A 22336-nucleotide genomic window follows, 5' to 3' on the forward strand; every position below is an offset into this window, starting at 1 on the left:
GGATTAGATTGTGTAAAGATTTTTTTCATCAACGTTTTGAACCACACTACGTGATCCATCATTAGGATGAGAGAGCACGAGGTGTAAAAAAATGTTTACATTGTTTTACACCTCTTGTTTTACATTGTTTTACACCTCTTGCTCTCTCATCCTAATGATGGATCACGTAGTGTGATTCGAAAGGTTGATGAAAAAAATCTTTACACAATCTAATCTAGAAACTTAGTATTATGACTATCATGGATTGTGGAAATTTGATCACATTAAATTTTGTATTATTCAGGTACATATAAAATGAAAGTCTAATTACAAAAGATAAATAATTAATTAGAAGCTGTCTTTGTTTCTGAACTTCAAATGAAATGGTAACTGAAATTTTCATAAGATTTTCACTATTTTGTATATAATTCCACAACACATCAACATCATTTCCTATCATTATCTCATTTTTAATTCAATTCTTGAAGCAGACAATCTTATAACTATATTGTTTTACATAGTATTGGACTCTATAGGTTTTCCTTGCGAAAATAACATAATCTCTAAAAGTGTAGGCTAAAAGAGGAAAGAATAAACCTTTTATACAAATCATAGATTGAAGCATAAAACAAACTTAAATTCTTTTTAAATAGGAGAATGAAAGACACTGATGTACATGTTGCATGTGCAAATTATAAAATTATGTTTTAGAATTAAAAGAATTGGTCTTTGTACAAGCTATAACTGCTACAGTGGCAGAGAAGAGAAACGCTATAGGAGGCAACATTGTTGAAAATGTAATAGGAAATTTAATGTTATGTTTTAAATGCTTTTAGTTTTTGAAGTTTGTAATAACGTCCTACATGTGGTGGCATACCTAGAGTAGCAGTTCGATAAGCTCTCTAGATATAGCCACCTAGGACCAGGTGTGTGGATCTTAAATTAGAATAGTTTTTAATTCGTAGGTGGAGTGTTTAATGATTTTCAGAATCCAATAATAGGTAGTAGGCAGTTTTTTGGAATATTCTTGATTTAGACTGTCTAATATTGGTAGGAAAAGAACGTTTTAGATTCTTATCCTTTTTCTGGATAGAAGACATTTTTCTTTTCTAGATAGAAAGAAAACGTTTCACATCCTTTAATTAGGAAAAAGAAAGTCAGTTTTAAAAGAAAGCCGATCGGCTATGTAAGAGAGGAATCGAATTTGGAGAGATATGGAATATTTTTTCATTTTTTCTTTGTGCAAGTTTTCGATGGTCTGAGTTTTGAACAGATTTTTCTTATCTTCTCACTGGAAACAAGTTGATAGTTTGCAGAAGATTAAAAAGTTTTAGTTTTGGGTCGAATTCGGTATGTTTGCAGAAAATTAATCTCAGTGCGTGGGTAATATTTCCCAAATACACCATTGAATTTTCATGAGCTTTGGATATGTTATTATAGGCCTAATTATGCCCATCTTCATTAGAGGGATCGAAGAGTTTTGATCTGGTTCAAAAGTTATACATGTCTGTTCACAGGTCTATCTAGAGACAGCAAGAAGCAATGTTTTATAGAAAAATGTACTCTGATGCGGGGTCAATATCTCAAGTTTGAACCGTTGGATTTCTCTAAAAAAATTATATGTTGTTTGAAACCTAGTTATGCAAAATATTAATGGTTGGATTGAGAAAATATTGTCTGGTTCAAAATTTATACATGTATGTTCACGGGTCTATCTAGAGATAGCAAGAAGCAATGTTTTGCAGAAAAATGTACTCTGATGCGTGGTCAATATCTTGGGTTTGAACCGTTGGATTTCTCTAAAAATTTTATATGTTTTTTGAAACCTAGTTACACCAAATATTAATGGTTGGATTGAGTAAATAGTTTTTGGTTCGAAAGTTATTCATGTCTGAGTGCAGGTCTATCTGGAGGCAGCAAGAAGAAATTTTTGTGGGCATTTATTTTCAAAGTTTTTCTTATTGAATCTAGTGGATGGTTATAGGAGTCTTATGAGTTGAGTCTAAGGTATCTCTGGTTGTGTTCTCATAATAATAATAATGATAAGAATAGTTGGTTCAAATCACAATGGGTGGTTATAATATATCCTGTGTGATCCTGAAGGTTGTAGATACCCCTTGAAGCAACTTAGTTGAGTGAGTTTTTTCCTCCTGAGTTTTCCAAGGTGTGGCTCTGCATCAATAACCAAGGTCAACCAAAACCAATCCTAGCTAATCAAATATATATTTCAATTCAACTACTAATATGGCTTGCTATTCATACCTAATGATACTTATGCACATCATGATTCTCTATAAGAATTGGTAGCTCAATAGTAAAGAAGACAACTCATCGTATCTAGTTTTGGATAACTTATATAAGCTTCACTTGAGCATCAAACATTGAGAAAAGAAATATTTTTGACATGTTTCCATATGTCAATAAAAAATTCCTAGCATGCAATGCTATGATAAAAGTGTTGGTGGAGAAAGAAGAAAATTAAAACAAAGCTTATACCCCAAATGATCAGGTGTAACTGTGACCTTTCAAGAGTATGAATATTTTTTAGAAACATGAAAGGTACAATCCTCATATACAATTAAGTAGGTGGAAAGAAACAATGTTGCTAAGGTGAAAGCAATTTAGATACGACTCAAGCTCGCTAAAATAAAAGTATCATTGAGGTTAATAAATGAAGGTCACTCCCAAGTTATAATCAAAGCAATTGCGAAAAGACCAAGTCACAAATAACATCGCGAAAAAATTGTACAGGAGTGAATTTTTTTTGAAATAGTAATAACAAAAAACAATTATATTCACTTAATGGGCTAAAAACAAATTTCCTCATTTTTAATTATTTAGCTAACATTGGTATGAACAATAGGTATTGGATTGGCCTAGTAGCAAATGTACTCATGGAAAGTGCAATTATAAATATCTAGCTTTAAATGATGAAGTTTATATTCATAAATTAGGGTTCCCTAAAAATCCTCCTCCATGCAATCATCATAATAAATTTCACAAATGAAAAATCCTCCCCACACTTTGTCTACTAGTTACTTTAACTCTATTCTCAATCACAAGAAAAGGAGAGTCTTAGATACAAAAGAAAGAAGCATTGTTTAATAAATTGTTTTTTGTAGACCATTTTTGAAATACCAGTAAGAATCGACTCTCCAATTCTTTTGACTTTTGCATTGAAATATTAGAAATTGTATTTTTTTTGTGTTGGTAAGTTGCTTAAATTAAAACATGAGAGGGAAGTTGACATTTTTAGCACAAGGAATATTGGGTTCCTTCTAGAGATTTTTTTCTTTTTCAAAATCTATATCCTTGCTCTCACTTGATCATTTACTCTTTTGATCTTTCTCCATGGATTCCTCTTCATACTGACACTTCAAAAGTAAGGGGTTGGGAATCCTTTTATACTATTTTTACTAGCCTCTCCTACCTTAGCTTTTGTCAGGGGGTTAGGAATTCAATTTGATGAAGAAACTGGATTCCCTTAAATAAAAATGACAGGTTCAACATGATTCATGTATCTTTTATGATTCAATGAATGTCCATACCATTTTACAATTTCCTAATTTGGTATTGAAAAGGAGGATGCTAGAATATGTTGAGCAATTTGGTTTTACACTTGCCAATTCCATTTGTCTTAAAATTTTCTAAAGCTTTTTTGAAAAACCCCCTTGTACTTATCCAATAATCATTGAAGTCCATGAGACCACATTTATTTGAGGCATTTTTAAAATAGTTTATGTGCCTTGTCTATGTTTCCACATTTTTTATCCATGTCTAGAATGGAAGTTGTAACTACAACATATGATGAATATCCTCTATCTAGTATTCTTTGATGAATGTCAATACCCTGTTCTAAATCTTCCATGTTGGCACTAGCAAGAGACTAATTTTACAGCTACCAATTGCATTTTACTAGTTTGTAGTGGCAGTGAAAGCATATTCACCATGATTGATTTTCTATGTTCTATGGTGACATGTCCTTGACTTTTTTGGACACATCCTTGAATTGATGACATTTTGGGGATGTGGGGAAGACTTAGGACTCCCCCACCCCCACCCCCCCTTACCACCCCCCACACCAGTTATTTTATTTATTTTAATCTCACCATGTTAAACATATTTTTGCATTGATCTTATCATGTTAAACAATGAAAGTCTTCCATATTTGATTTTTTAATTTTTAATGCAGGTTAAGGACAAAATTTCCAATTATAGTATCTACTTATGTGCCTTCTTATGCTCGTGGAAAATTTGTATGCCTTCCTATGTAGCTCTAATTGATAATGAAATTATGAATGATGGGAAAAAAGGTTGTAGAATATGGCCTTGGGTTTTTCAATTGCATTAACTTGAAAGTCTCTATATATTTTCACCAAATCCACTTTGTGCACATGCTGCATTCATTTCTTTTCATTCCTTGCAATGACATTGTCAAATAGTTGTATTATTTATGATTTCATATTCATTATACCACATTCTTGTGAGACACTTTAACAAATAGTTTTCTTGCATTATACTACTCCAACTATACCTATCACTACTCACATCACCATGACCATGGCTCCCATAGTCACATTGATGACACCAGTCATAACTCCTGTTACTACACCAATCACAATGTCCACCACTCTTGCAACTCATGTAACAACACTATAACATCCCCCACCAATGCAACAACACTGACAACTAGATCAACTTGGTGCATAACAAAGCTTGGTGTTGCATATAAAAGCTTGCAGCTTGCCATAGATTATGCCTATGGGCTTGGAGTCACAAACTGTTCAACAATACAACAAGGAGTTGCCTACTATAATCTAGAAATTTTTGCATCTCACACCTATACTTTTGATAACTACTACAAGAAGAACGAAACAACTCCTACTAGTTGCAACTTTGGTGGAAATGCAAAGATGACTACTCAAGATCCAAGTAAGCTTCTCATTTAAAAAATAAAATCAACAAGCATATGGTATCAATCTCTATTTCCATCCAAAAATACATGATAATCAAAATATGTCCCCATGATGAGTAATTATCTCCAATAGTAAACCACCATTCCAAATGGTCAAATATAGTTCCCAGGTAATATATTTTTTGATCCGCTCCTAAAATTAATTCTTTAAAAGTAGAAAGACCATGAAAGAATATATTCACCTAGATTTTCCATTACAGGGCATCCTAGTTCACTAGCTTGCTACCACAAAATCCTACATTATAATAGAACCTTTAAAGAGATTTTTTTTTAATTTTGAGATGTTCTAGTTGTTTCAACTTGGCCATTGCTTTAAGAACTTGAACTTGAATTTGTAGTGACAAGATTTTTAGTTAGATAGTGTGATGGTTGTTTATATCCATGATTTGTATTATGCTCATTTCGTGGCTGCCCATAGCTGACCAACTCATTGTAGGGATGTTGACCATAACCTTGTTGCCCACATGTGCCATATGCTTGTTGATTGGCTCCATGTTTCATGTAAGTAGGTTGGGTAGAGACATGTTGTTGAGTATACCCAACAGGTGATGAGAGTTGTTGCTCGTACCTTCTTCATGTTGAATCCTACTGACCATAGCTAGGTTGAGTTGTGCCTAAATGGGCATATTCCTATAAAGAGATTTGTGGTCCATAACTTGCCTACGTCAACCCTTGCTATGGATATATAAGTTGGGTTCATTCTTGTTTCCCATAGCATAGTCAAGAAGATAGTTGTTATCCAAATCCTAATAGTGGTATAGGTTGTTTTCCATAGGCAGTTTGAGATGGTGTTTATTATCCATATCCAAACTATGAAGCCCCTTGTTGAGGATAGCTAAACAAAGCAGGTGTTGATGAAGCCCCTTGTTGAGGATAGCTAAACATTGCAGGTGTTGATTGGCTATAACCCTGCTAGGGTGTAATTGGATATCATTTTCCTTGTGGCATACTCCCTCGATTTGAAGAAAATTGGGGTGGTCCATATTCTTGTGATGGAAGTCAGTCTTATTGAGTAGCTGCAGTTTGTGTAATTCTCGACGGGCCATAACCTTGATTACAATAGGCTTACTGATCATATCCTTGTTGTACATCTACCTATTGTCCATATCACTGCTGCGATGTGCCTTGATTCCAATAGGCTTGGTTCTCATAACCTTGTTCAAGATAGCCCTGCTAGCCATATGTACTTCCTATTAGTTTGTGGTGACTTATTAGGAAAGTACTATACATACTTCAAAAATTCTTTGGGGTTCGAGGCATCAACCCCAATTTTTTTTTTGGCATGTGGCTAACATTGTGGTTGACATACAGTAGACGTGTTATAACCTAAAGTGGCATAAAATTACTTATATAAAAGGGCTTAGGGTTAGGTATTTTTATTAAGTTGTGATGAAAAATTGGTTCTTGTGGTGGCATTGAGCTGTAAGGGATTACAAACTATAATCAAGTTATAATAACTGGATTGTAATAATATCGAACTTGCTATTTGGTGGATGTAGCTTAGGGATTGGGTAAACCACGTTAAATCTTGGTTACTTGTGTTCTTTTTTGTGCGATCTATTATTTTCTATTATTGGTTATAGTTGCATGTAATTGTCATTTTCTATCCATGGTTTAATCCTAACAAGTGGTATCATAACAAGGACATTTTTTAGCTATCCTCTACAGGAAAGTCTCACAATTAAGTGGGAGTCTCATGGTTGAGTGGGAGCGATGGTAGACAAGGGTAAGCTGAGGGTTGACAGGTTTAACGAGTAGAACTTCTAGTTATGGAAGATGCAAATGGAAGACTATCATTATTAGAAGGATTTATGGAAGTCGTTCAAAGGAAAAACCAAGAATAAGGGATCTATCTCAAATGATGAATGGGATCTTTTAGATAGAAATACACTCAAAAGAATTTGGTTATGCCTAGCACCATCAATGGCATTTAATATTAAAAAGAAAAGATGATAGAAGATTGATGCAAACCCTAGCAAAACTAAATGAAAAGCCCTTCGCTTCAAACAAGGTATTTCTCATGAAGCATTTATTTAATATGAAAATGGTAGAAGGTGGATCTATTGTAGATCATTTAAATGAGTTTAATACTATTACTAAGTAGTTATGTTCTGTGGGTATCAATTTTGATGAAGAAATTAGGGCTCTCTTGATTTTTTGTTCTTTGCCTGAAAGCTGGAATGGCTTGGTAATGGTTGTGAGTAATTTTGTTCCTAGATCTAGTATCCTAAAATGTGATGATGTGATTGGTGTTCTTTTGAGTGAGGAAACTTGTAGGAAAACCTTAGGTGGATCTACATCAGGAAGTGCTTTGAATGCACAAAGTAGGGGCAGAATGACTAAGAGAGGAAGTAACTCTAGAAATCATGGGAAATCAAGAGGAAAGTCAAAGGGGAGGAGGTCTCAATCAAGAGGACCGAATGAATGATGGTACTATGGGAAACCAGGGAACAAAAAGAAAGATTGTTGGAATCGAAAGAAAAATGAAGGAGATAAACTAGATGGAGACAAGGAGGCAAATGTGGTAAGTGAAAAATCCAAAGAGGATGCTTTTCTTTTGTCTTTAGAAAGTGTTGATGATTCATGGGTTTTAGATTCTGGTGCTTCATTTCATGTTACACCTCATAGAGGTTATTTCATTGATTATGTCCAAGGGGATTTTGGACTTGTTTTTCTGGGGGATAATGAACCTTATTAGATTTTTGAAAAGGGAAAAGTTAAGATTAAGTTGCAGAATGGGAATCATTGGCTACTACATGAGGTAAGACATGTTCCAAGGTTGAGTAGGAATTTAATTTTAGTAGGGCAACTCAGTGATGAGGGTTGTGTCACTACTACATTTGACCTCAAATATCTACCAAAATTTTGACCATCAATTAAAAAGGTTTTGGTTGGTCAAATTGTAAAGGAAAATTTTCATTTTTTTAAATCTAAGCCTGTGTTGGTTGAAATTTCAACCAACACGGGCTTAACTTTGAAATGAAAAATCATTTTTGATTTGATTGTTGGAGCGAGCGAAGGAGCTAGTGTAAGGGTTTTCTTAATTTGGCATTTCATTCACATTGTTTTCTTCTACATTTTTTACTTGTGCCCCCCAACTTCTCCCTTTTTCTCGCTATTGGGGTAGTTGCATGCATATCACTAGAAGCATTCCTTCATCTTTAAATCAAGAAAAAATGAAAAGTTACAAATGAGAGTTTTAGGGGTTTTACTAGATCTCTTCCATTTCTAGATGATAAGATGAGAGATCGCATCTCATATTTTTTGAAAGCTTTGAAACTTTATATATGTATTGTAAGCTTAAGGATAGATGCAACTTGCAGAGTTTTGTATCTCTTAAATTTGAAGTTTGGTACTAGGTGCAAGCCAAGTACTGTGCCATTTTCCTTGACTACTATTTACTGATTTTTTAAAACAATATTATACTAAATTTAAGGAGAGTATTAAAAACAATGTGGAAGTAGTTACAACTCTAAATAATGTGAAATTTAGCAAGCCAACAATGAGCATAATATAAAATTAATTACAAGATGCTTGATTTTTTCCCATGACCTTCCCAAATGTGGAATGGCAAACCATGTTGGGGAGGAAACTCAAACGCATGGCAAAGATAGAAAATAGCCATTGGAACTATAATACAGGATTAGTTGCTACTAGAGAAAATAGGATACTGTTAATTATTCCTCGTATGCAACAAGAGCTAACAAGATCCTTCTGGGACAACTATGGAAGACAAATGCAAAGTACTATCAAAATGTACCAGCTCATCACAAAGGAAATACCAATTATTCAAAAGTTACATCATAATAATGGCCTTTAAAATAGCAAACCTAGTTCAATGGGCAGCTCCATCCATACACCATTATTTGCAATATTAAAAAGATTAGCAATCTAAAACCCTATCCATGGTGGTAGCATTTCAAAAGTAATTAACTGGCATTAAAAGAGGAAACCCCTCAGAAGTCCCCATAGAAAGTTCCAAAGAGGAGATTACATTGCATTTATCATCCACATTATTGTTATATAATCTAGATGGAATCCCTCTAAAAAGCATGGGATATGTACCAAATGGAGTAGGAAAGGGCAATCAATAGATGGTATTGTGAAATGGTGGAAACATATGTTCCCAAGCTAGGTAAGTATCACTCTACTCTTGCAGGTAATTTTTAATAATAGATTGCAAAAAGGAATCAATGAAAAATGAATTTCTAAGTGGAAAACCAATGTTTTTTGAAGGTGACAACTTCCTATTTTTAGACTGGCAATCCAATTTTAATACTAAAGTATTCAAAACAAGTAAATCTCCAAAATGAGTTACAATAGCATATTTTCTCATAGAACTATTATCTAAGAAGCCAAATTTGTCCCCTATTGCCTAGATTTGAGTCTAGGTTCACACAAGTCTGAATGCGCATCCAGGTTTATTGCAAGTTTGAGCAGGGTCCTTAGTTTGGATTGCAGGTTCATGCGAGTCCTTGCTAGAGTGAACCTGGGTGAACCCATAGCAAACCCAAGAGGACCCAAGATAGTAGAGTCCAAAATGTAGCTAAAAGATGAGAGAAACTTCACTAGGTGTCCTTTTAAGTTTGAGAACATGTGGCTGAGAGATGAGAGTTTCATCAAAATAGAAGAACAATGGTGGAAAGGATAAAAGTTGGTGGGATCCAAGATTTTTTGTTTTAAATCAAAACTAAAACCTATGAAGAAAAATATGCTCATCTAAAATTAAGAATAGTTTGACAAATATTTTTGAATTAAAAGAACAGATTGAAGAAGACATAGAGAAGTCAAACAATGAGGTAATAAAGAAAGGTATGGATCAGACTAAGTAGCTAAAAGAAAAATTAACTCTGAAATAGATATGAAGACATATTAGCCAAATAAGAATTTTTTTAGACACAAATATCTAGAGAACCTTGGCTAGAGGAAGGAAAAAAAGAAGGAACATGAATTGAATCAATAAGACAAGCCTTTAGAGATAACCAAAGAGATGGTGTATTATTACCAAAATATATTGAATGGGGAAGGGTCGGATCTAGAAGCCAAAAAGGACATGTTATCAAATATCCACAAGGTAAAAATAGTAGAACAAAACAAGATGCTCAAATAGAAATTCATAAAATTAGAAACAGAAAAAGTATTGAATCTAGAGAATCAATTACATCTAGAAAAAGCTCCAGGCCCCCAATGGTTTTCTAGAATTCTTCTTTCAAAATCTTGGAATTTCTAGGGGATGAACTAGTAGAAGTGATAGAAAATATGAAAAATTTAGGGAGAATTCTAACAGAGATCAATAATACATTTATCACCTTAATCCCCAAAAAAGAGAAATCTAAACAACTTGATGACTTAATACCAATCTCTTTATGGAACACTATAAAATAAGATTCACTAAAGCCCCAGCCAATAGAATTGAGAAAATTCTTGGAGAAAAAATTTCTTGTGAACAAACAAGATTTGTCCTTGAAAGATCCATCTTTGATGGAGCAATAATAGCACATGAAGTAATCTACACCATTCAAATAAAATTAGAAGCCTAGTATATTAATAAAATTAAACATTACAAAAGCCTGTGCTAAAGTAGAATGGCACTTCCTTTGTGAATGCTTAGACTTTTGGCTTTTCAAAACAATGGCTAAACCTTAGTTATAAATGAAATACTAGCCCAAGAGTTTACGTTTTGATTAAGGGATCATTAGAAAGCCACTTTGGTATATCTAGAGGATTAAGGCAACGTGATCCAATTTCACCCCTTTTATTCATCATAATGGTAGAAGCACTAGGAAAATCTTAAGCTAGAGCTTAGAAAAGAAATCAAATTAAGGGGATAAAAGTGACGAAGGAAATGGCACCCATTACTCATTAGCAATTCACTGATGACACAATGGTGTTCAGGGAAAGAGGGGTATAGGATGCAAAAGAGCTCAAAAATATGTTAAACAAGTACTCAAGTCTCATGGCAATGGGTTAGTCCTAAAAATTAGAAGTTCTCTTTTTCAATTCAAAACCCAAAATAGAAAACATAAGTGATATTAAATGTTCTAAACAATAGAAAAGGATAAATTCCTTGTAAATATCTAGACCTCTCTCTAGATAAAGGAAACTGATAAAAATATTTATGAAACCAAATATTGTCCAAATTGGCCAAATATAAACAATAGTTGGATGAGCACCAATGCTAAAAACAATTATTTCAACGATATTGATTTACCAAATGTCATGTATTTCCCTCCCCTCTAAAGTGAATGTGGAGATAGAACAAAATTTATTGATCTATCATGCATTACATCTCTCATGCATAAATATACATTCTCATAATAAAAGCAAAAACAAAATGACCAATTGTATGTTTTATCATGGAAGAGTGTCCAAATAAATATTGTATTTAGTACATAAGTGTAATAGAAATATTTTAAAAATTAAAATTACTCTACGACATTCTTCATTGTTCCTATTTATAATTTAACCAAGCAGACTTTTAAGAATCCTAAGTACCAAAATAAATTGGACTACATTTTTTTGAACAAGTGCTAAATGAATAGCTGAAGTAAACCTGCAAAGTAGAAAAAGAGGAGATATTTGCACACTAATCCAATATGAATGATATAGGTAAGGCAAGGCTGAACTATATGATTATCCTTTATCAAAACAAAATTATGCAATTCAAGATGCCCTGATGACTATTGGTACTAACTCCATAGTAAAGAGAAGAAAAACGTTTATTGTTCAAACTATCTACAAATAGAACAACATGCTTTTCCATAGTATAGGTACATATGACATTAAATATGTTTTAATTCTCAAGGTTCAATTGATAACCTTCAATCACATCATCATAAGATGAAGCCACAATTGAGGATATGACTTTTTTATTTCTTGATTTTGCAAAAATGGATGAAAACAAAAAAACTTGTGTGAAGGAAACATACTGAGTTTCTATTTCTATTGCAAGTTCAAATAAATTATAAAACCTAGCCTGTTTGTATGCTTGGCCTTCACTACTATTCAATTTCAATATAATTGACCTTGAAAATTCCTAGAAGAGTGGTCCTAAAGAAGAGTAGAAGAAAAAATGCATGAAATTATAGTGTTATCGTGATACATTATGTTTTGCCAATTACATTGTTTGGTTAAATTGTCATGTTTTTATTGGTTCTTCTGCTAAAAGGTAACAATATTTCTAGGAAAAGTTTAACTTTCTATTGAAAATATATCCATACTACTCTCTTTTTATTTGTAAATTTAATGGATAATTATCACCAATTGATGGAAATTCTTTTGTAATCAGCACCGAGACATTTGACAATTTAAAGGCTGCTATGCTACTACTAGTCAATGTCAAGAGTTTGTTAATAAATTCTCATCTCTATCATAGGATATATCTGTTGACATGCAGCTGAATGACATTATAAATTTTATCTTTTTGCATGTAAGAGATTTTGACTATAAATGCCTTCATACTAAAGAAATTGAAAGAGCTTTGACCATGGTTTGACTAATAGGGGTGATTGGGAAACTGAGCATTAAGATTTCCCAGACTAAACTTGGTTGGGACCCAATAATTATTGCTTTGGAAGATGTATTCATATGCACTTGAAAAAGAAGTGATTCAGAGGCGTTGTTTGATAGATTTTGCATTGTAACTTTGTGAAAGTATTGATACATTTGGAATAATTTTCTTGTATGGAAGTGTAGATGTAATAGTGCTACAATATCCTAGATACAAATCTGTAGTAACTACCAATGATCCTGCTAGGTTAAAGACTAGGAATATGTCAGATTCTCATAATGTTTCTCAATTACATTTGTGATTTTTGGAATGATAATAGTGGGGTGTAGAGGTTGTAGAGGTTAGAGAATGGGCTAGAAAGAGAGAAAATCTTTTAATAGTAGACCTTGCAAAGTTGTCAAGACATGTTTGTGGTAATTATTACTTTGGTCTATTGGCCATTGCTTTAAAAAAGGTCTAGTGTGCTTGACAAAAGCTATTGAGGTGCCCATAATGCATTTTATTTTCTATGAGAAAATCTATTTTCATTGAATTAGCCATTTTTATGGAAAATGAGAATGACTCTACAACTTATTGAATTTTAACATTCTTCTTAGTGAGGATAAATTGTGGTTGATTCATAGCTCCAAAAGGTAGTGAAGTTATGAAATTAAATCTATGAAGGTATTGGGTTAATAATATAGGTGATAATACATAATGTTCTAATACCTATTTTACTTTTGAGAAGATCTTTAATTTTTTTGTTTGATTGTATCAAATAATCAAGTTGGCCGATCTTTCATTTCCCAACATTCAGTAAAGGTGAGTTTAGGACTTATGCTTATTCATTTTTGACAATTTCCATATAGTATGTGAGCAAAAATAATTTCTGGTCAACATTGCTTTAGTTTTGAGACACCACTTATTTCTTGGAACATTTTGTGCTATCTAAATATTTGATTGTCTTCAAGGTTTATTGCTGATTTATGTTTATGCATCTTGGTTAGATTATTGACAACATTCCAGTAAAAATCAAGAATGTTCACATTCGATATGTCGATCAAGATCCTGCTTCTAAGGCAACCTGTGCTTATATGCTAATGATTGCATTATGTTTTTCATGGATTGATTATTAAGTGTACTTTGGAGGGTGCTTGCATAGAATGTATTGAAACTCAGATACAAAAAAGCTTTTGATCACTTTGGAATGGCATTTTGTGACATTCCCTAGTAGAAAATTCTAATTCCCAATGAGTAATCGTATGTCACTATGCTTTTAAATAAAATTAAGGAACAATCATTGATTCATAATACATATGTCCTAATTCATTACTTCTCTCCTAGTCACTAATCTTAAGAATGATGATAGATTTACTATGTCAAGGGGGCATGAAATAGCCTACAAGCAGGTTCCCTCAAGGCTCTTACCTTCATATATTAGTTGATGGTATACTGAAACCATTGTTTTTCTCTTTCCTTTGAATGCGATTTGTGATGGATATTTTGTAGTTGGCTTTAGACTTAATGCAAAAAGGCTCAATTATGGAGAAGATAGATATAATTAATGGTGCTTTGGAATCCCCTGGACTAGGTGTTCTTGATGGTTTTTTTGCAAGTTTGTCTATGATCATTGTTAGTGAGGTAGTATTCTTATTTTGAACATTTTTCTTTTAAATTGAATTCACTAGGATCATTGCACCATAATTTCTTCTTGTAGAATGACTTTTAAGACTTCTAGTATGTTGATTACATATTTTTTTCCCTACAAGATTGGAGATGAGACTTTCATTATTGTTGCACTCATGGAAATGTGTCATCCAAAGTCCATTGTCTTGTCTAGTGCTCTTAGTGCACTTGTTGTTATGACTATAAGTAAGGTAGTTACTCTAGTATTATATATTTATGGCTTTAGTTGTGGAATACAGTGTTCTTAATGGAAGTGATTTTGGTAAAGACATCTTTGTCTCATTCATATGGGGTTGGGCTTGAGCAAATACTGAATTGATTCAATTTTTATGATGTTCTGAGTGAAGGTGCTATCAACTGGATTAGGGTGAATAGTTCCAAATTTGATCTCGAGGAAGCACACAAATAGTGTTGTTATAGGTAGGGAAGTGTACATACTATTCTGATGAGATACTATTCGACTTTCTTTTTGCATAGAGCTTTTTAAATATTTTATCATATTAGAATCTCTTAGTGCCCTGAATTACAACCTCACCATGTCCAAAGATTTGTGATACTCAGTTCTCTATTATTTGTTTGGTTGTATACTATGTGTTCCTTACTTATTTGATATTTCCTTTAGAAATCTTAAGACATCTATGTCCTATGGTATTCATCATTTTCCATTTGAATGCAGTGGGTGTTAGAGGATCACAAATATAATCATAGAGTAAACATTTTCCATCAAATTCCAGTAATGAAACTAGAGTGCTAAGTGTTCCATTTATTCTCATGAGAGATGGATTCATGTTGAATCACTACTCATGAAACATGGGTCATTGAGTTTGACTCAAAAATCACACAGTTAAATCCTGATATTCACATCACAATTTGACTAGCTGTGGAAATCATCTCCTACTTATCAATGAAACTAGAGTTAGAAATTGGTCAGACGTAAACTGTGACAGTGGCGTGCACATGCACACACACACACACACACACACACACACACACACACACACACACTATATATATATATATATATATATATATATATATATATATATATATATATATAATGGAAATGATGATAATAAAATAAATAAATTATAATCTACAATATATAATAATGGTTAGTAAAAATGATAAATATGTATTACTATTATATAAATTTCCTACCAAAAACATTGTACAAGATGATGTGCATGCACTTGAAGCTCTATGGATCTATGGAACACTCCAAGCTATCTAGATTTTTTTTTTCTACACCTTATATGTAAAGAAGTTTGTGCACTAAGTATTCATTTGTTTATATTTTGAGCATTCCACTAGTCTTTCCTGAGTATTCTTTTCTCTTTGCTATTCCACATCATATCTAGCTCCATGCACCAATATTACACACTTTCAAAAGCAACTATATTATCATATTGATTAAAGATTTATTTATGAATATTATCATTAGCAGAGGGCACCTCAGAAATATCGAGCCTCTTTGAGGAACACATCCCATAATAGGAGATGGCATTTCCTTGGCATATTGGCCTTCTAAGGATCCCCTCCTGTTGGAAATAAGAAGATTTAGGGATCATGTATCCCTATGGAACACTGCTATTAAGGTTACTTGAATTGGTAAAATTGCAAAGAATTTTAGTAGCTACCAGTAGTATTCCTATAAATATTAAGGCTAGGTATATCTAAGATGAGGAATTATGAGTGTTGGTTATGGGAGAGTCAATAATCTCTACCCAGATAGAAACTAAATCAAACTAGAAATGTTTTTACTCTCTTATCTCCAGCTCTTAATCTCATCAGTTCTAGGTTCACAATTTAAGTGACACCAATGGGCCATAACAATAGAATTCAAGAAAGTACAAAATATTTAAGTAATCAAAGTTTAAAATAAATTAAATATGAATGAGAAACAACATAACATAAATATTTGGTGCATATACCTTAAGCTTACTTTATGTGGACATAAAAATGTTGAATTAAGTATACATATACTATTTAGTATTTACAATTGATATTTTCATATCAAACTAAAGTTCAATGCATCCACTTAAATCAAGATAACTACTCAAAGATATCACGCACCTCATCTTAATAGTTTCTTCATCACATAAGTATGCACGAGGAACAATTGTATCCCTTATATGATTCTCAATGGAATCAAAAGGATCCAGAATAACACTAATACCACATTGTGCACAATGACTACCACAGACCCATGTTTTGCAACTTCAAGAGCATACCTAAGACTAGCCAGTACACTACCAATGATAGAAAAGTCAAAATATTTGACAGGATTGCCCCTTGACACAAAAACTTGATTTGACTTTGAATGATTTTTCACTCCATGATCAAGTGAGGCATCTATTCTTCTAGTACATCAGTGGTTCATTCAAGTTCCTTGAGTCCATGAGTAAAATTTGCAAGACATGTAGAAAAATATATTGATCACAAATTTTTTTTTTTTTTTATCATTCTATAGTTTTTTTATATAATTATAATAGTATTATATCATCCAAGTAATAAAAGTGTAGCCAAATTTATACATATAAACTGATAAAACCTCTAAGAATCATACATGCTATATTTTAAATTCAGCTTAAGCTATGCCATTGTACTTCTCAATAGAGTGGTTAAACTTGATATCTTGTGGAGCCCACTAAAAGAATTCAAAAAGCAAAGAAACTTTTCTAAATCAGATATTAATAATCAGAGCAATTTTCCCCTACCACCAAATCATCCTAGCTAACTATACAAACCTTTAAGAAGCGATTTCACTTTCTTTTTGCCTATAGAAATATTCCGATAAAGTTGTGTATACAAATATAAAGCATATGTAGTTGGTACCTCACTGCTTATTGTGTTTTAGTTGTGTTTCACAAACCATCGAGATGACTTAGTTAGAGCACTTGTCTGTAGGATTCTAATGCTCCTTTATGTTTACATAAAATTAGTTAGGTTTAATTGAATTTGATATATTTTCACATATGCTTGGTTAGCAATTTTGTATGGGTTATTGTTGCCTATAATACTATTGCAAATCTATTATTTTTCCTATGAACTTGTACTAATATAGGACTACCCTGTACTTGTAAGAGGCATCTAATCATTACTACAAAGGAAAAATACAAAGTCTTCTACCATTAGAATAAAGAGTGATAAAATGAAGGTTCAAAAGAACATTTGCACTACCTTAGTCCCTAAAAAATTTCTCCAAACATGTGATTTCCAATGGTACAACAATGTTTGATATCATCTTTAACAATAGGAACATGGCTTCTCTAAGCTATCATGAGTGGTCACTCATACAATGTTCCATCTCTAATGGGCCTAGTTCCTTATTATCTATGCATCCTAATATCATATTTGACATTAACCCATATCTCATTTAGTATTTAAGTTAGTGTCTATAACCCATATCTCATGGGTTCATTCCAATGCTCTTTCCATTCCTAATTCTTCGCTATTTTGCAAATCTCTCCATGTTGATTGCATTGTACCTAGGGCATGAACTAATTTCCGAGCCAGTCAAATAATCTACCTCAAGATGTTAAACAAGTTTTGTGATGTTTGAATAGTTCTTCATTTTCTTTGTAGGCATTTGGAAATCTTCCTATAAAGCATTATATAACAAAATATAGTATCTTGTAGTTCTGAAAGAGCTCACCACATTCAATTCCAGTTGTGCATGGTTGGTGTTGATTACAATCTGCAGGTGACTTTGACAAAATGGATCTTCTCTATTGTGGTCACATGGCTGAATGGAAAGAGACATTGCAGTTCTACCCTCCTCTACCCCCTCGAAGGCAATCTCTTGCAAAGGAATATTAAATTAGTAAAAAATTAGGCAAGATGACTTTTTTGCATCCTTTCTTGTCTTCATTATCAGGTTCAAAGTGCTATTTTGTTTATCATACAAGCATGTTGTTGTAAAAATTGGTGTCAGAGCTTATGGCAAGGTGGAAAATTTGAAGTGAACGATTAGAAGAACATCACCATGGTCACAAACTATGAAAAAGAAGTGGAAGATCATATACAATGTAATTTCAAAGACAAACCTTATAGAAGAAAGTTTAAAAAGAAGAAACATTCTGGAAAAGATGAGGAATTCATTTTTCTAGCTCAACAAATCTTAATTTTAAATTAATAAATTGAGCATCTTGACAAATTCTATAACATTTGTTGATACTAGTAGCCAAAAGAACCCTAAATGAAAATGTGATGACCCATTAGAAATATTTCGTCAACAAGAGATAATTGTAGAAAGTTGTGATGCAAGTACTTTTCTTTTTCTGTATTCTATTTCATTACAATGGCAAATTGAAATTCATAATTAGAAAAACAGGTCAATACTAAATAATGCAGGAAGAGCTTGAAATTAGAGTAAATATTGTTGTGTGCATTTGGAAAGTGAATATTGTTGTGCACTTCAGCTATGAGTTATTTCTTCAACCTATGTATGTGATAGTGTTGTTACTGTAGCTTGTAGTGACTTCCATAGTTGGTCTAATTCATAAGTTTTGCACACATGTTGGATTTGTCAAGTTTGTCTATTTGGCAAATTGTGCAAGAAATTCAAGATTGCTAGCCTTAGTTTGCATTATCTTCTTTCCTCTTCCTGTTGTACTATATAATCTTATGCTTAGATTAGGATTAGTTAATTACAGTTTTGTTTCAATTTTATGATTTTTAGTGTTAGGTTTTCAAAGAAACAAAATGATGACTATTTTTTAATTTGAGCACAAAAAATGATTCTGTTGTTTATCATGAATCTTAATCATGCTAAGTTAATGGGTTTGTCTTATTTTTTTAGAAATATATAGTTTAGTTTATTCATTGTGGAAAGAAGTTCGTTCGGATCAAAATCTACGAAATTTTTGTTGTTTAAATACAACTCTGTATACTTTTGGATGACACAACCCTGCTTTGTTGTTCAAGCATCATATAAATTTGTAAACTTTCATAGCTCTATGGATTTAAAACCTTTTTAGGGTAACTTCGGATGTCCAACTTGGTATGTCAAAATGTGCAACAGGATATAAAATAGATTTGGAAACAAATTCTAGGCACATCAACTTAGGTCCACTGTGAGACTTCTCACTATGTCTCAAATCTGTGATACCATAGACACTTTTCTTCAATACTTGGTCACTCAGATCCAAGCATATCAATATGCAGCAAACAAAGGATCCTATGTGTAGGTACACATTGGAAATCAGTAAGAATAGATGAGTCATTCAATTTATGATCCTCAAACCAACAAAGACTATCCTCATCTAGGAATTAGTGAAGTACTTCAGTGACCTATAGGATTTAAATTTTTTATCTTATGTTCTTATTAAACATAGGTTTAAAAAATTTAAAAAAATTGTTGGTGAATGCCCATTTTCTCAAATGACATGTAGAATAGCTTGCGCTTTTATTGCTGGCAATGGTATGTCTCTCTAGATCCTAAGATTGGTGTTTTTTTTTTTTGAAATTCTTTTTACAATACTGATACAAATTTCTTACATGGAGGGTTTTGTGAAAACAATAGTCTTGATTTGGATGGATCAACAGTTTATGCCAAGCTTTTCATCTAGAGAGCGTTCAATTTTAGAAGTAGATGCTTGTGTTATGATGTGTAACAAACTAGATTTGATCATGGAAAGTGACACAATATTATTAATTGATTTAAAAATTCTATTCATATAGGTAGGATTTTCATATTTATATTATTTTGTACGTGAAGAAGATGAAAGGGTTGAAGTAGAAGAAGGCTCACCTGATGGAAATCTAAGTAAATGGTGGAACAATCCCAGAAAAAGTAGATTATGCATACAACTTTTTTGAGGAGGTACCCATTGATGCTCTTTTCTAGAAAGATGAAATAATTAATATCATTAGTGTTACAAAGGGCAAAGGGTATGAAGGTGTTGTAACTAGGTGCGGTGTATCAAGGTTGCCTTGTAAACACATAGAGGTTTGCGAAAGGTTTCCTGTATTGGTGCTTGGCATCTAGCTAGAGTTTCCTTTACTATTGTCAGGGCTAGGTAAAATGGATACCAGCATCATATTGAAATGAATAAGAAGATCTATAATATTGGCAAGTGAGACCAGGAATCTCACACTACAGTCACTGATTTTGACTAGACTGAGAAGGATATCACTCCAATAGGTGGATTCCCTCACTATGATATTGTGAAGGATGATTATATCATGATCAAAGGATGTTGTACTAGTCCTAATAAGTGAGTTGTGACTTCGAGTTAAGGTATTATCCACAACTGGTTAAGGTATTTGTGTGTATAAGTAACCAAGAATAGTTTTAGGGTAGCCTAATCATTTTATAGAAATATAGGATCCATCCACAACTAGTTAAGATATTTGTGTGTATAAGTAATCAAGAATAGGTTGAGGGTAGTCTTTACAAGATAGCCTAAATGATCTTATTAATTTATTATGTTTTCTATAGTGATTTGGCTTTATAATATTAAATTTTTTGTAGTTGATGTAATGTGCGTGCACTATTATTATCTAAAAATTTGTTTTCCATGTTGAAGCATTCTTCACTATTAAATCACTTATTCTAAACTTACAATCCCATGGGAACTCTGATATAGGATAAAAATGATTTTTGCATTGATGGAGGAATGGCTGCAGAAACTTTTGAACCCAATTTTGCATTGTTTAAAAATCATGTCACAAATATACTAGGTGTTTAGTTACCAGAAGTTGAGGTAAGTGAGCTGATATTCACCTATTTTTAATTATTTTTAATTTTTCTTGACTATCAATTGTTTTTCTTTATATATGAAGTGATTTCTATTGAGACCATACAAGTTACCATCATAATCTTTTGATTTTCTGTTGTCCTCAATTAAATATGAAGTTGGGAAAGAAGCCTATGGCTTAGTATTGTTCATTTGGATGTCTTGGTTATCATTTGCTGAAATGTATTCTTCACAAGTGGGGAGTTATCTCCTCAAGTCATGCTCTCAAGTCTCTATAATATTAATAATAAAAGTAGAGATTTGGTGGTTTTAATGTTTTTAATTGTGTTTCATTTCACTAGTAGTTTAAGCATTTGTTAATGGCAGCTATTGGCATAAAAGGTATTGGAGGCATTCTTTTCATCTTTGGAAGCAGTCTAGCAACTTATTTTCTAGTTTTTCTTTCTTTTAGTGTGCCTCAACTAGATTCTAACTATGGATCAATTCCTACATTTTTTTCCAGACATTATGTTGAGTAGTATTTCTTTTTGACTTCCTTGCAGCTCATTTACTTAGCAGTTGTGACACCAATTATTTATGACTTCTACAACTATGACATGGCCTCATCTAACTATGTAACTGATTTCATTGAGTTCTTGAAGGTATGTACTTTTAAAATCACATGTTTCTAATCTTTAATTTAATGCATGATTTCATATGCAGTTTGTCTTAATGAGATGCAATTTGGATATGAGTTGTTTGTAATGAAGTTTATATTTTTGCAAATCACACGTTGCTATGCAAAAATAATTTATTTTGATAATTTTGATTATGGGATTTTTCCTGGTGCTGCTAGTTATTTGTGGCATCTCTAGGATTTTCTATTATTTATGCTTTCTACTAATTTCTCCTACCTTGCACTTTCTTATCCTGATGATGGATCATGTAGTGTGATCCGAAACATTGATGAAATAAACAAACACAATCAAATCCAGAAAACTTAGTACTTTACAAATGGATTGTGGAAATCTGTTACTGTTAATTAATTTCTCCTTGTTCATGCCAATTAAAAATCATTTCTATCCTTAGATTTTTTATTAAAGTTTATCTGATTTTTCTTGTGCTTGACTATGGAATAGGGCATTCTTTCAGATGGTAAATTAATAGTAGTGAAGCAACTGTCATCTAAATCTAAGCAAGAAAAATGGGAGTTTATAAATGAAGTAGCTATAATATCTGTAGTGCAACATAAGAACCTTGTTAAATTGCATGGATGTTGTGTAGAAGGAGATCATCGTATTTTCATCTATGAATGTTTGGAAAATAACAACCTTAATGCACAAGCTTTATTCGGTAACAATATACAGTCACCCCACTTACCTTGAGTTGTAAGCATTATTTTGTATCCACTCACATAGTATCAATGCAAATTAGAAGGCAATCAAAGATCTAACATCCACCTAGACTAGCCTACTCGGCTCAACATCTACATCAGAACTGCATGTGGGCTTCCTTATCTTCATGAGG

At 32.6% G+C, this 22336-nt stretch overlaps 1 pseudogene; it reads left to right on the forward strand.

The window, feature by feature from the left end:
* The first annotated feature begins 19628 nt into the window (after positions 1 to 19628).
* Positions 19629 to 20369, forward strand: LOC149540994 (large ribosomal subunit protein uL3-like; annotated as a pseudogene).
* The last annotated feature ends 1967 nt before the right edge of the window (positions 20370 to 22336 follow it).

This window comes from Cupressus sempervirens, chromosome 9 (genome assembly GCF_028749045.1).
Source record: "Cupressus sempervirens isolate cs-2001-9-10 chromosome 9, ASM2874904v1, whole genome shotgun sequence".
NCBI lineage: Eukaryota > Viridiplantae > Streptophyta > Pinopsida > Cupressales > Cupressaceae > Cupressus > Cupressus sempervirens.